This window comes from Leuresthes tenuis, unplaced genomic scaffold, assembly GCF_036924035.1.
Source record: "Leuresthes tenuis unplaced genomic scaffold, fLeuTen1.0.hap1 SCAF_16, whole genome shotgun sequence".
Taxonomy (NCBI): domain Eukaryota; kingdom Metazoa; phylum Chordata; class Actinopteri; order Atheriniformes; family Atherinopsidae; genus Leuresthes; species Leuresthes tenuis.
The window spans coordinates 29,046,098-29,060,710 of NW_027325370.1; the positions used below are offsets into that span (position 1 = coordinate 29,046,098).

The following is a 14,613-nucleotide window of genomic DNA, read 5'->3' on the forward strand; positions in this document are numbered from 1 at the left end:
TAAGCTTAAGTCTTTTGATAGAGTGGAACAGCAATTTGCATCAAACATAACTGCAAACTTGGCATGTCAGATTGATCACCATGCCATCAGCAGATTTAACATCTGTCGCTCTGACATTTGGGATGGAGCTGTCAGAGGATTCAAAAGAGGAACATTATCTGAAAAGAAAGACCTCTTTGTGAAGTTTTCTGATGATGGAAGCAGGTTTGAGGAAGGCATTGATACAGGTGGCCCAAAAAGAGAGTTTCTCTCTCTTCTCATGAAAAGGCTTAACAAACGACCCATATTTGATGGACCAGCAGAGAGGCGTTACCTTGTCTTCAATTCAACAGTTACAGTTCATATATTGAATGTTTTAAAATAACTTCATCAAACAACCATGCAATGTTTTTTAATATAGATAATTTAACAATCACTCTGGATTTCCGTGAGCAGCAATGAGAGAGGATGAGTACAGTTTGGCAGGGAAGATGTTCGCTATATCCATTGTGCATGGTGGACCTGGTCCAAATTTCCTCTCAAAGGATCTGGTCAGCTACATTTCCAGTTTCAACTCATCTGTAGAAGACATTACAGATGAAGTTATAGGGACAGTACTACAAGAGATAGGAAGGTCATGGATGGAAGAGTGCAACATTAAAAAAACAGCAGTTGTTTAGTAAAGGGAGATCTGAGGGAGTTATTTGAGATTAATCTTATTTTTTAATACTACTAATACTTTTAGAATTTGATCTTATTTTTCAGATCCTGAACGCATCCACATTAGAGATCCTGCAAGACCTAATGCTACGGAACAGTACGATATTGCACACGGCAGGGTGCTTAACACTTGTAACGTCGGTAGAGGAAAATCACTCAGTTATGAAGGAGTACCTCAGGTGCTACATAATTGACAGGAACCAAACCAAAGTGCAATCAAAAGGTAGTTTATTTATAAATCATATCAATCACATCACTTGTTAACTCACAATTAAGAGTACATTAATAACCACATATTTCATATGTTCTGTATCTTAATGGAGCTATATTGAATATTTAATGTCAAGATAAATATTGAAGTGGTATTTACTGTTGCTAACTCATTACCTTGCCACACAGTCCATATTTAACTTTATATACAAAATGTTATCGTATTCCAGATTCAAAGATGGACTTGACAGCTTGCAGTTTTTAACAGCGCTGCAGCAGCATCCTACAGTCCTGGCCCCTGTTCTCTTCCATTCAGACAAAACATTATCTGCTGTGGACATTGAAGATCTGTTCCAACCAGAGCTCAGTCAAGTTGGAAGCAACAAGAGGAGCCAGGAGGAAAAAACAGTCAGTTTCTGGGCAGACTACCTTATTGATTGTGAAGGTTAGTTTTCTTGTAATTATCCAATTTTATTCAATTTGCTATTTTACTACTATACAGGATACTGTTGTACCAACATACTATTTTGTGGAATCCATTTTCACTCGGTTCATTCCATTTCTTTCTACTTTTAGAAAGTGACAGTGCCACAACGTTGGAGGACATCTTCATGTTTGCCACAGGTGTGCCAAGCATTCCTCCTGCTGGCCTGGAACCTCAGCCACGTCTTCAATTCCTTGCCAATTCACCGTTCCCTATAGCAAATACATGTGCCAACATCTTAAAGCTGCCCCTTCTGGATAGCTACAACACATTTAAAGAATATCTGACTTGTGGGATCAGGAATTTCCCTGGGTTTGGGTGCACCCTTCCTGAGTCTGGTTCTGCCAGAAGTTTCTTCCTGTTAAAAGGGAGTCGTTCCTTTCCACAGTCGCCACAGGCACGCTCAGGACAGGAGATTGGACTGAAGACAAGTTTTAGTGCAATCTGTTGATTTCCTTAGCGAGGATATTGTTTTTTGAATTGGCTCTATGAGAAAGAATTGGATTATTTTGAAATTGATTTCATTGGATTATGATTACAATGAATTGAATTCCAATTGGCTTGAATTGGACTATATTATTTACATGCCTTGAGATGACAATTGTTGTAATTTGGCGCTATATAAATAAAACTGAATTGAATTGAATATAAGTATGAACTGTTGGTCCCAATTAACCAAAGACTGAAGAAACAGTTATTAAATTGACTTATTTTGATGTGCTTATTTGTTATCTTTGTTCATAACTGGTTTGGGCAGGTAAGTTCTATGTTTAGCACTTACCCTTCGATTTAAAGCCCTTTGCAAACCCTGAAAACATCACCTTGGCATCCAAGTGGAAGGATTTCCAACAGCCTTAACAAACCCTAATGATGAAAACAGTTTTATTTCATATACCTACCGAACAAACAGGCCACACTAAAGATCAGCCATGTTCTTAAGTGTGATGTAATTCTCCACAGCAGCTTCCCATTGGAGAGGAGGTATCAAACCACTTTGTCTCTGCAACTCACTAAAGAGAGTTTGCAGTTCCGCATCAATATCAGGAGTTGCTGCAGTTGGAATTAGGCTGCTGAACTGTCTCAGGGCTTCTGCAGATGCTGGCAAACCACAATGCCTTCCGTTAAATCAAGGAGCAAGTACAGAAATGATACAAATTAAAGCTTGTGTTTGGATGTTTTTAAAAAAAAAAAACATTTTTATGGCAGAATGGGGTTTCAAAATAATGAAAGAAAACTTGAATCCACCAGAAGTGCTGTACTTCATGTTTGTGTTTTTCCCCAGATAACACAGGACAGAGAATGTGGGAGTAGTCCTTGTTAAAGCAGTCTGTTATTGATAAAACTACTTGAATTTTGAAAAGACAATGTTGTACAGCAATGTCATTGTACTGTCAGTTACTTATGTAAGTGTATTTCAAATAAATCAATCCAGTTATCTTGATTTGTACATGACAATCTTTGTACATGACAATCCTCACCTGTGAGGCACATGATACATAGCTTCAGGTTTCCCAGATGGGCAGTAAGATTGACCAACAGGACAGATGGTGTGAGTGTTCCACAACTGCTTGTATTCGTCTAGTTCTTTCTGCAGGACATCCATGAAGCAGTATGGCACAAGACTGATGTGCTGACAGCTGCCATGGAAAGAGATGCCGCTCCCTCAAGTCACCAAAGAGATCCATCCAAAACTGACTTCTAATGAGAGTACACACATTTTTAGTATCATATTACTTTGGCCCTGGAAAAAAGGTAAGTTTGTCCCAAAGGTGTTTAAAAGGTGTACTACAATTTTTGACCCGTGTCTCACTTTAAAAGTTTTCCTCTTGTGGTGCTGTTGGACAAAAATGTTTACATCAAGACTGTTGTAAAAGCTATTAATTAATATTTAAAATTTCACCAAGTTAAAATGCCAAGTATCGATTATATTTTATGATATAAAATTATTTCAAAGCTGATATTTGAGATGCAACTTTTTTCATTCATTAAATGAAGTCCCAACAGTAAAGTAATGCTCTTAAAGAAACTACTCAAACTAATTAATTGATTTTCAAACTAGTTTGATTTAGTAATCAATCATTGACAAATCAATCCTTGCAACTCTAAAAGGAAAGTATTGCCAAGATCAGAACCACCAGAAATATGGACTCAAGTAAATAGTACATAAATAATGAAAAATGTGGGGAAAGAACCTTTGCTTCTGAATGTAAGACCACCAGCTTTCAATGCGTTGGTTGGATGTTGAAGAGCTGTACATGTGGCTTTTAGCTCCTGCAAATTCATCTCTATGCTCTGATCTCAGGGAACAACGAAGCACTGCCATCAGTTCATTTTCTGTTCCACAGTCTGTGCAGAGGTGCATTGGGATAACTCCACACTCAGTTACACATGGTACATACATTTGAACAATAATCACAGGATCATTGTTGGACTTTACACATTTGAACCACATCATTTTTCTGGAGTATGCATCAGTGCAGCCACTTCACGCATTTCCAAAGGGTTTAAGGGTATCATACCCATCCACATGCCAGACTTCATTGGGTCCCATTGATCGGCATGCTCTTCAGACAAATCTGTATTTAGAGAGATTTTCAATTACCATCGGATCCATTTCTGCCATTAGGTGCATCACATCATCTCTTCTTACAACAAGAGAATATTTCTGTTTAAGAGTCTGCCACATTGCCCTGTAACCTAAAAGCTGGCCCGATCCCTTCAGTTCCTCACTAATTGCTGCCTGCACAGCAGGAATTGTAGAGTAGTTAGCTCTCCTGCTTAGGCCTGCATCCAGAAGTCTTCTTTTTAGACTGCTCAAACTTAACAAAATGTTGTGCTTGGTGGCCAGAAGGTCTATTATTATTTCATAACTGTGGCCCTCTGTAAAATACTTGGTAACAAGTTCATCCACCATTGTGATGTCAGATCCTGAGGGGTACAATTGAGAAAACTATAAAAGTGATGATAACATACACTGCATTCCTACATTTTTTTTCTATTATCACCAAAAGCTAAATGAACTGTACAAAGTCAAATATACACAAAGTGATTTAATAAGTCAAAGTGAACTATGAACCCATAAAATGCTTAAGACTGGCTCTTTGAATATGCATTTGGGGACACAGTAATTTAATGACCTATACTCATACAGTAAATACAGATGTGGTTAGCCTAGACCTAGTAAAATCTGAACTATCTTTAAATTATTACCTTCACTTGTGCCTGTATATTCGGAAGCATTGCCTGTGTAAATAAAGCTGATATCTTTTCCACATGCACAGCGGAAGGTTGTTGGTGACACCAAGCCCAATCCACAAAAGGGACAGTACATTGTAATCTGTAATAAAACAAATAAAGTATGTTAGACTGGCGGTAATTACAGATAACGTTTTTCATGCAAAGTATCACGTACCTTTCAAGGGGGTAAGACGCACAAACGATGTTCGAACACTTTCGTTGCGGGCAACTTCTGTTGTGGGTACTTCTGTTGTGTTGTGGATTTGTTTCGCTGTGTTGTATTTTTTTTTTTTGTTGCGTTGTGGCTTTTGTTGTTGTTCTGAGCTGTCTCGGCCACCGTAGGTAAACTGTATTTGTTTATTTTCATGTTTATTTATATCTATTTTATGTTATACAGTTTACTAGTTCAAACCCCAGCTGGTCAAGATGGATGGCCATCCTTCCTGAGTCTGGTTAAAAGGGAGTCGTTCCTTTCCACAGTCGCCTCTGCCATGCTCAGGACAGGAGATTGGACTCAAGAGATTGGTTTCTTTTGCTACGATATTGTTTTTGAATTGGCTCTACATGAATGAATTGGATTATTTTTAAATTAATGAATTGGATTTCATTGGATTATGACTACAATTAATTAATACAATTAATTGAATTCCAACTGGCTCGAATTGGACTATATTATTTCAGTGCCTTGAGATGAAGTTGTTGTAATTTGATGCTACTGTGATGGTAAATTTTATGTCTCAGGACTGACAGACCCTCCAATCCACATTAACCATTTGTATCACCCAGACACGCTAATTGTTTTAAATCATTTACTTCTTAATTATCACTCAGACAAGATAATTGTTTTAACCTCCTGTTTCTTAATCATCAAGACTGCATCCTACCCCCCCTGGAGGTGTGGTTACACACCTAAATCAGAGGTATTATGTAGTGTTATGGAAGTTTTCAGGCCTTTGCTCTTCCTGTCCACCGGGCCGGTTCAGCACCATTACATGTTAAGTATTGTAACAAAAATAAATAAATAAGCAGTTGATGGGCTTCAAGGGGAGGGGCTTTACATTCATAAAGCTCCGCATAAAGAAAGAACCTGCGGCATTTTGTTTTACGTGAAGGAAATAAGCCACTCTTCGACTTCGTGAACGACATGCTACCGCGATGGCTCTGCTGCTCCAAACTTTCCCTTTGGAGCGAGTTAATCGCACACTGGCACCGGCCAAACCTAACCAGAACCAAGCAGTTCTTGTCCGCTTTTTGAAGTTTCGGGAGAAGGATCTTGTGTATCACGAAGCAAGGAAGCGAGAAATCATGCACGACGATGGCAAGCTTTCTTTCTCTCAGGATCTGTCTGCAGAAATGGTCCGTATTCGATGAGAATTTGTCCCAGTTGTGAAGCAGTTTGTGGCCATGGGAAACTTTCAAGGATTTCATCATAATCCTTGTAAATTGAGAGTGCTTCACAATGGTAGAATTAATTTCTTATCAGCACCGCAAGAAGTCGAGAGGTTCCACCAGGGTGTAACACGACCTGCATAAACACTGTACAGACCATATGGATGTGATACACAGTTCCTGAAGTTACGACAAACATTGAATGCACCAAGAAGAAAAACAACAGTCGAGTCAGATATCATAAACGATATACAGAAACTAATAAAGACTGTTTTTGTTTTTTTTGTGATAGTGTTGCTAAGTTTTATACTGAAAAGACGAGGAATGGTTCAAACTTTTAGATGGGGCCAGAAACTCAAATAAGGGAACATGATAAAAATCAGGATCATTTTGCTCAATTATTTTATTGTATTATTTTCTGTAGTGCAACACATAAGCCAATGTTATTTCTGGTACTCCATTGTTTAATGCAGTTTATTTTTTTTTCTCACAAACAGAGTTGGCTTTAACTGAGAACAGCGAAAAGGGTTACTGTTAAAATACGAGACATTAGGGTTGTGTGGACTCATGCCTGTTCTGTCCAGGGTCAAGGACATGCGGACTAGCATTAGTGGATCAGCATCCTCCAGAGCTGGTTTATTAAAGGGGGTGTGGTAAAGCATTTCAGTGGAAATGCCAGTGGGTGGGATTAGATTTTTTTTTATAGTTTTGGTGATTACTCTTCTAATTGTTCTTGCGGTTTATCTTTTCCCCTCCAGTGTGTGTTATATTTTTGTGTATAGTTTTGGCAGAATCCGCAACATTTATAAATTCATCAGGTTATCAGAATCTTATCGATGGCGAAAAATTGTCTGTGAATAATTCCGAAGTTAAGATTACTAGTTGGAATGTTAGGGGCCTTAGAAAAGTGACTAAACTGAAACAAGTTATAAATAGGTTGAAACATCTCAGGTTTAAAATTGTTTTCTTACAAGAAACCCATTTGATGGCCTCTGACATACCTTGTCTGAAAAAAGATGGCCAAGCCAAGTGATTTATTCTTCTTATAATAATTCTGCTCGAGGTGTCGCTATCCTTGTACACAAGTCAGTTCCAACCCAAATTACTCAAACTATTCAAGATCCAACTGGTAGATATGTGATTGCACAAAGAAACATGTCACATGAAGTTAATCTAATTAATATTTATGGTCCTAATGAGGACGTGCCCTCTGACTGAGTCTACCTTAGAAGGTCTCTATATTTTTATGGGGGACTTTAATTGTATGTTAGACCCAATAATGGATAGACTTACTGGAAATGATACCTCAAACGTACAGACAAGGAAAAAGCTGACTGAATTCATAAAAGATCTAAGACTAGTCGATGTATGGATGAAAAAAAAGTCCAAACAAAAAAGAATTTTCCTGCCACTCTTCTACTTATAAAAGGGATTCACATATTATTTCCTAATATCTGAACTGTTTTTTAATGTCACATATTGCTGGTATGACAGCATAATGATTAGTGATCATGCAGCTGCCTCAATGGAAATATGCTTAGGCATATTTGCTCAACATTTTCAGAGATGGAGGTTCCAGGTATATTGGTTACAGGATCCATCCTTTCTTAAATTCATAGGTGCCTGCATAGATAACTACTTCCTGCTAAACACGGATGAAACAACCGCCAGTGTAAGGTGGGAAGCATTCAAAGCATATATAAAGGGGGAAATTATTAAAGATACAAGCTCAAAGACTAAACAAAACAAAAAGGAAATACAAATATTGGAAGGACAGATTACAACACTAGAATTAGATGTTCATGAGAATAATGACGAGGACAAATGGCAACAATTAACAGTAATGAGATCTGAATACAATAAACTAACAACTGACAAGGTTGTTAAAAACCTCTTATGGACCAAGCAAGCACACTATGATCACGATGAAAAGCCAACCAAATTACTGGCTTGGCGGGCTAAGAAGATGCAAGCTGAAAGAATAATTAACAGTATAAAGACAATGTCAGGTGATTTAACAACAGATCCAATTGAAATTAATGCCACCTTCAGAGATTTTTATGAACTATTATACAAATCAGAATATACAGGAGCTATACAACAACAAGCATTTCTTGATCAGCTACAGTTCCAGAGCTTATCTGATAATGAAAAGGAAGTACTGGACGGGGCATTAACAGTTGAGGATCTTTATGAAGCCATGAGCAGTATGAACAGTGGAAAAGAACCTGGTCCCAACGGGATACCATATGAAAGGGGAGAACTTCGGGTCCCAAACCTGAAATGGTATTATTGCGATACCCAATTAAGTTCTGAAATGTATTATTTTTCTTCATCTACACCACCTGCAAATATTGAACAAAAATCAGTGTCAGATCTGCCTATAAAGCAGTTTTCATATTCCTCAGAAAACAAGACATTGAAAAAACAGACAATAAACCTTTTTGTTAAAAATACAATATAAGTGTGGTATGAAGCACATAACTTTGTTGATGAAACATTAACTATGTCACAATTTACTCCTATCTGGGACAACAGACAATTCAAACCTGGTAGATTGGATGGGGGTTCAAATTAGGGGCAGAGAAAGGAATTGGGATGGTTTCTGACCTTTATTTTGAAGGTACCCTTCTCAGATTTGTTCAACTTTGTCATAAGTATGGAGTTCCTCAAAAAATAATTTTTCAAATATTTGCAATTAAGACGTTTTATTGCATCAAAATATAAGACGTTCATGACCATACCCCCACTATCGATTATTGAGGAAACGGTGATTAATAATTTGATTGGTAAAAAACATATATCTAGATTCTATAACCTTTTTAGCGGAGTACTCAACAGAATCAGCATCAGATAAATGCGTGGAGAACGGACACACAAGAAAATATTAGTGAAGAAGACTGGGAAATTCAATTAACACAAGATTAAAATTGATTCAGTATAAGTGGTTAATGAGGGTTTATATAACCTCTGCAAAACTTCACCATATCTCCCCTAACATCCCTGTTGTTTGTGTTAAATGTCTGACTGAAAAGGGAACCTTGATTCACTGCCAATGGGAATGCTCTAAGATTTTGGTATTTTGGGAAAATGTAGTTAAATGTTTATCACGGATGGTTAAGTGTAACATTCCTTTGGCGTCAACAATCTGTATACTTGGAATACACCCCGAAGACTCCATCAGAACAATGAAGCAATCAAAAATAATTGACTTTGGACTTCTACATGCAAGGAGAGTGATTGCACCATTTTGGAAAAATGTAGAACCACCGTCACTGGCAATATGGAAGAAAGAGTTGATGACTTGTCTTGGTCTGGAGAGATTGACATACATTGTTAAAGGTAAACCAGAGGAGTTTGCTTGTATTTGGGAATAATTTATGTCATTCCTGACCATAACAGGTTATGAAATGATCCTGCCCTTTTTTCTTTTCTTTTTTTTTTATCTGTGTGAATGTGTCTGTTCGAGGGGGTATAAATGAAAATGTTTGTACATTCGACATAAAGTTTGATATGCACTTGAAATTTCAATTAAAAATATTGTTTAAAAAAAAAGATTATGAGAGGAAAGCATCAAAACATCAAAAACATTGTTAGACAGGAAAAAGTCAGTAAGCTGTTGGTAAACAACTTTTTATAGGACTTTGCCTAAGAATTGCAGGTTTGATATGGAAATGATCAAATCTCAGTTTGTAAAACATCTTTTGCTCAGACAGTTTTCCTTGTGAAAGGAGCAAAGATTTTAAATGCTCTGCTTTTTTATCTGATGGTCCCAGAAGAGTGCCTGTGTAGAAATCCCTCCGTTAGCTCTCCTACTGCTGCAAGTAGCCATATAACAGCACCTATGAGCTAACAGAGCTATAGTACATGTTTGTTCATTCATTTGTCTTAAATTATTGCTGAAATAGACAGATAATGCCTTATTTAGAGGCTTCATTGTCTTAGCCCGTGACACTCCGTTATATGGATCGCAAGTTATCTAAATAGCTTCTGAAGGACGCCAACTTTCGCCAAACTGTTCTCGGTGAATAGATAAACGTATTTCATGCCATAAATAAGGTCTAGGTTTAAAATTACTGGAGTTCCCCTTTAACACATTAATTTTGTTCATCCATTCCCGCAGACTTAACCTTGTCTGTGGTTATAATCTGAACTTCAGTGCAGTGATTCAAGTGGTACCATGTGTTGCTACCTTCCACTTGTTAGCGTTGCGCGCACCACTGTGTACGGCCCTTCTCATCTTGGCTTGTGCCACTTCCTCCGAAACACTTTAATGTTCACCTGGTCGCCTGGTACCACTGGTCTCTCAACCAGCTGCTCGAGATCCAAGTCTCTGGCCTTCTCCTGCAGATAAATTGTTTTATGGATATCAGTTAGTTGTTTCATATAAGTTTTCAACTCTGTTTGCAACTGCTCAAGTGGGGGCCCTTTAAAGGGACCCCTCAGATAAGGTACCGGTTTGGGTCGATCCGTTAGCATTTCATGCGGTGTTAGGTGCGTGACCCTATGGCTCTGCATACAATAGCTCATTAGTGCAAGAGGTAAAGCATTCACCCAGTTTAGTTTAGTTGAAGTACAGATTTTATTCAGTTTTACTTTCAAGGTTCCATTGATTCTCTCAACCATCCCCTGACTCTGTGGATGATAAACAACCCCACAGTGCTGCTTGATTCGCAGCTGCTGATAAATCCCCTTTGCAACTTTCTGCACAAATGCTGAGCCATTATCTGAGCTAATTTCTGATGGAATGCCAAAGCGGGGAATCACTTCTCTTACCAAAAACTTTACCACTGTTTCAGCTCCCAAATCCTCGGATGGGGTTGCTTTGACCCATCAGCTGAAACGAGCAATCACCACTAGCATGTATCTTTTACCATGGACTTTTTTAATCATATCTGGATAGTCTATGAGCAATGATTTTAAAGGGTCCTTCTGGCACTGGAATATGCCCCACTGGTGTCTTCACACCCTTTCGCACATTGTTCTGTGCACAGATTTCACAATGACCCAACACTTCATTAACCATTGCATGTATGTATGGCAACAACAATATCCTTGTTGTTTCACCTTTTTCAGTACCTCTGCCCTGGCACAGTGATGCACACTGTGAACATCAGAAATCAGCATTGTCAGCAGAGCCACGACGTGCCATCAGGAGAACATCATGTGTTCTCCACAATCCCTTCTTGTTCCTCACGGCACCTCTCTTCGTCCAGACATTGTGCTCTCTCACACCTGCTTCCTGTTGCATTAAAATTATGTCTTCTGGCGTGACAGCTGGCTCCAGTGACACCATTTGTGCCAGAACAGCCAGCTGGCACTTTGATGCTATTTTTGCTGCATTATGATGAGCTTGACACTTTTTCACTGTTGGTTTCAAGAGGAGCATCATGGCTGCAATCAACTCCTTTATTTGGTCTTCATGTTGCACTGGACTTCCGTCTGCCTTTCTGAACCCTCTCTGCTTCCAAACTGCTCCAAACAAATAGCAAATACCATGAGCATATGCAGAATCTGTGTCCACATTTACATGCCAAAAAGATCACCATTTCCTCAACTGTTTTTTTATATTGTGCTTTACTTACTCCCTCCAAGTGGGACGGAGAAATAGCAATAGTTCCCTGTGAAATTAATCTCCCGAGATACTCTACCTTAGGCTGACAATACTGAAGTTTAGATTTCGAAACTTTGTATCCTCCCTCTGTCAGCCTCTGGAGGATTTTTATGGAATCTTGGTGACAATCCTCTAGAGTTGGTGAGCACAGTAAAAGATAATCTACATAGCGTAGTTGTGTGCCGTTCAATGTGAGGCTTGTCCAAGGACCTGGTTAAACACACGAGGGCTATGTTTAAAACCATGGGGAAGTCTGGTGTATGTGTACTGATTACCTCAATATGTGAATGCAAACAAATACTGAGATTTTTCTACCAGAGGAATGCTGAAAAATGCAAATCAATCAATGTAAAAAAAAAATTTGCATTAGGAGGATTCAAATGTATTTTTCCCATTTATTAAATGCCACTATTACTAGCTCAGAAATGTCCCCCAACCAAAAGATTCTTGCTGTGTCTGTTTGTGTTAACTCTGGAAACTCCACACCTTCTTCATCAATGATTATGCCTTGCAGAGAAAAAAATAATCTTAATTTTTAGTTTACACAAAGCCTCTCTCCCCAGCAAGTTAAGGGGAGTCTTACAAGATACCCTGATTGGTATTCTAATATCACTTCCCTCTGTGGCCAGACGCACTGGGGCAGTCATTTGTACTAGCTGCGTAATTCAGGAGAATCCTATTGTCTCAACAAATTTGTTTGACATGGGAAGGTGTATAGCATATTGTTGACTTACACAAGGGTATGTGACTCCAACAGGGGAGTTGGCTCATCCTCGATTCGAACCTGCAGCATCAGTTCTTCATCAGCTCCCATGATTACAACCAGGAACTGACCCTCCCCTTTAGGATTCTGTGGGCACCCCTAATAACCAAAATTTGGACTCACCCATGGATCTGCCGGGCCCCTTGCTCCACACTGCAGGGACTGGCCACGGTCATGCTGAATATTAGGGTTTCCTTGCGCTCTGGGACATCTGTCAGCAAAGTGTCCAAACTCGCCACAAGCCCAACATGCTCCCATGGACCTTCGTCCTCCAGGTGCGCCTCTTCTGAACCTTCGACGGGGTCGATACTGGACTTGTCCCCCTGAACATTGTGTGTATGGTGGTTGTGGGTAAACATTAACAACTGGTGGTGTTTGTACTGGCAGTGGTGTTTGAAGTGGACATGGTGGTTGTGTTATAACAGCTGGTGTGAGAGGTGTGAGGTTCACTGCAGTTGAGTGTGGAAGTACCTGTTCAGTGGCCGAAACCTTTTGTTTCCCTTGCAGTTCTCCCAACTGCCACTGTGCATGTTTTCTTTGGATGTTTTTATTCTGCTCCTTCAGTATTAGTTCATCTTGTCTATATTTTTCAACTGCATGCACCACATAATCCCGGAATACCCCATGTGTCATTGATTTCAATCCTATCACATCCTCCAGCCTCCCCCGAACTGGGTCGGGCAGAGCCTCTAGAATGGAGTCTCTGAACAATGTCTTGAACACTGGGATTTTTCAATTTCTTCCTCCGTTTCTTGTTTCCATTTTCTCAATTGGTGTGCAACATATGCAGCTGGACTCACCCTTTAATGCTTTTGGGTCCACTCTTGCAGGATACTCAGCTCGCAGTGTTTCCCACAATGCAGCTCAATATGCATTAAACCCAGTTCCATCTGCTCAGTGACTCAACATCCAACCATTCTCACTGTGTCTAAAAAAATGTTCTCCATTGAAGTGGCTCCAAAACACTGTGCCTACGCTGCCTTAATGCCTTTCTTGCAGTAAATCAGCTGTAGAATGCTCAAGCTCTAATCAGTACAGTTCTCCTATCAGCTTATCATTAACTTTGGATGTCTTTCTGCCTGTATTACAATATCTGGGAGACATGTCTTGTAGTATAGTTTTGCCCGCAGGGGGAATAGTGATCAGATCCTGATGTGATTTTTGGTGATCTGAGGAATGTGCTGTTGCTGAAGCTGATGCACTCTTAGGATCTTCAAAAGATGCCTTTTGAACCGGTGATTTTGTGGGGGCTGTCTCTCTGCATCCTGATTTTAATTAGGGACAGCGTCGGGCTGAGGAGCTTCATGTCCGCTTGATGTACCTATTTGTGGTTCTGGACGTGAAGTGGTCGGTTGTTAAAACTTTTTTTAGAAATTTAAAACTTTTCATTCAAGCTCTCTCTTTTGCGGTCTCTTTTTTCTTTTATCTCTTGATTTGTGATCTTTGATTCTTCATTCCATATCCTCACAGGCAACTACATCAAAAGTGCCATCTTTTGGCCAGGGTTTGTTTTTCCCATTTTTGAGATATTTCTTTAATATCTTTGAAATGTTCTGAATGCTTGGCACTGATGATAATTATTGTTGTTACATTCATTGTTTCACCTAGTTACTTCCTCCCCTTTTTTCCTTTTTTTTCTTTTTTTCTTTCTTTCTTTCTTTCTTTTTTTAACAATTCTTGGATGTCTAAATTTAAGCTAAACTAAAGCTCAAACCAATGCTAGTTCAATACTAGGCTCAGTTTAACTTAGATGCTGTCAGTTATGCTAATGGTTAGGCTAGGCTACTGTCGGTGGTAATGTTAATGTTAGCCTATGTTAACTTTGAAGGCTTATGCTCTAGGTTGGGTTAAAACCAATGCTAATTCAATGCTAGGCTAATTTAGCTTGTTGTTTTTGTGATTTCTAGTTTGGAGCTTTATTGCTAATGCTAATACTTGCTAACCTGTTGCAAATTTAAACTAGACTGATATTAGCTTTACTGCTGTTGCTAATAAATGCAAAGTCATTGCTAATTTAGAACTAGATTGATATCACCTTTATTGCTATTACTAATAAATTATAGTGTATTGCTAATTTAGAATTAGATTAATATTAGCGTTATTGCTAATGCTACTAAATGCTAATTTATTGCTAATCAAGAGCTAGGTTAATGCTCAACCTATTTTGAAGTGAGTCAAGCTAAGGGATTGCCCTAACTTTTTCCCTATGTGCCCTAT

General features: G+C 38.8%; 1 long non-coding RNA gene across 6 annotated transcripts; it reads right to left on the minus strand.

The window, feature by feature from the left end:
- Positions 1 to 375: 375 nt before the first annotated feature.
- LOC140272129 (uncharacterized) lies at positions 376 to 12,749 on the minus strand. Of its 6 annotated transcripts, none has more exons than XR_011907890.1 (6): positions 12,520 to 12,749; positions 4,604 to 10,363; positions 3,586 to 3,969; positions 2,872 to 3,091; positions 2,293 to 2,491; positions 376 to 558 (listed from the first exon to the last, which is right to left on the minus strand). It is a non-coding gene; the product is annotated as an uncharacterized lncRNA (long non-coding RNA). The 6 variants fall into 6 exon arrangements; XR_011907889.1 differs by lacking the exon at positions 376 to 558 and adding an exon at positions 568 to 1,605; XR_011907886.1 differs by lacking the exon at positions 376 to 558 and adding an exon at positions 568 to 1,879.
- Between the last annotated feature and the right edge of the window lie 1,864 nt (positions 12,750 to 14,613).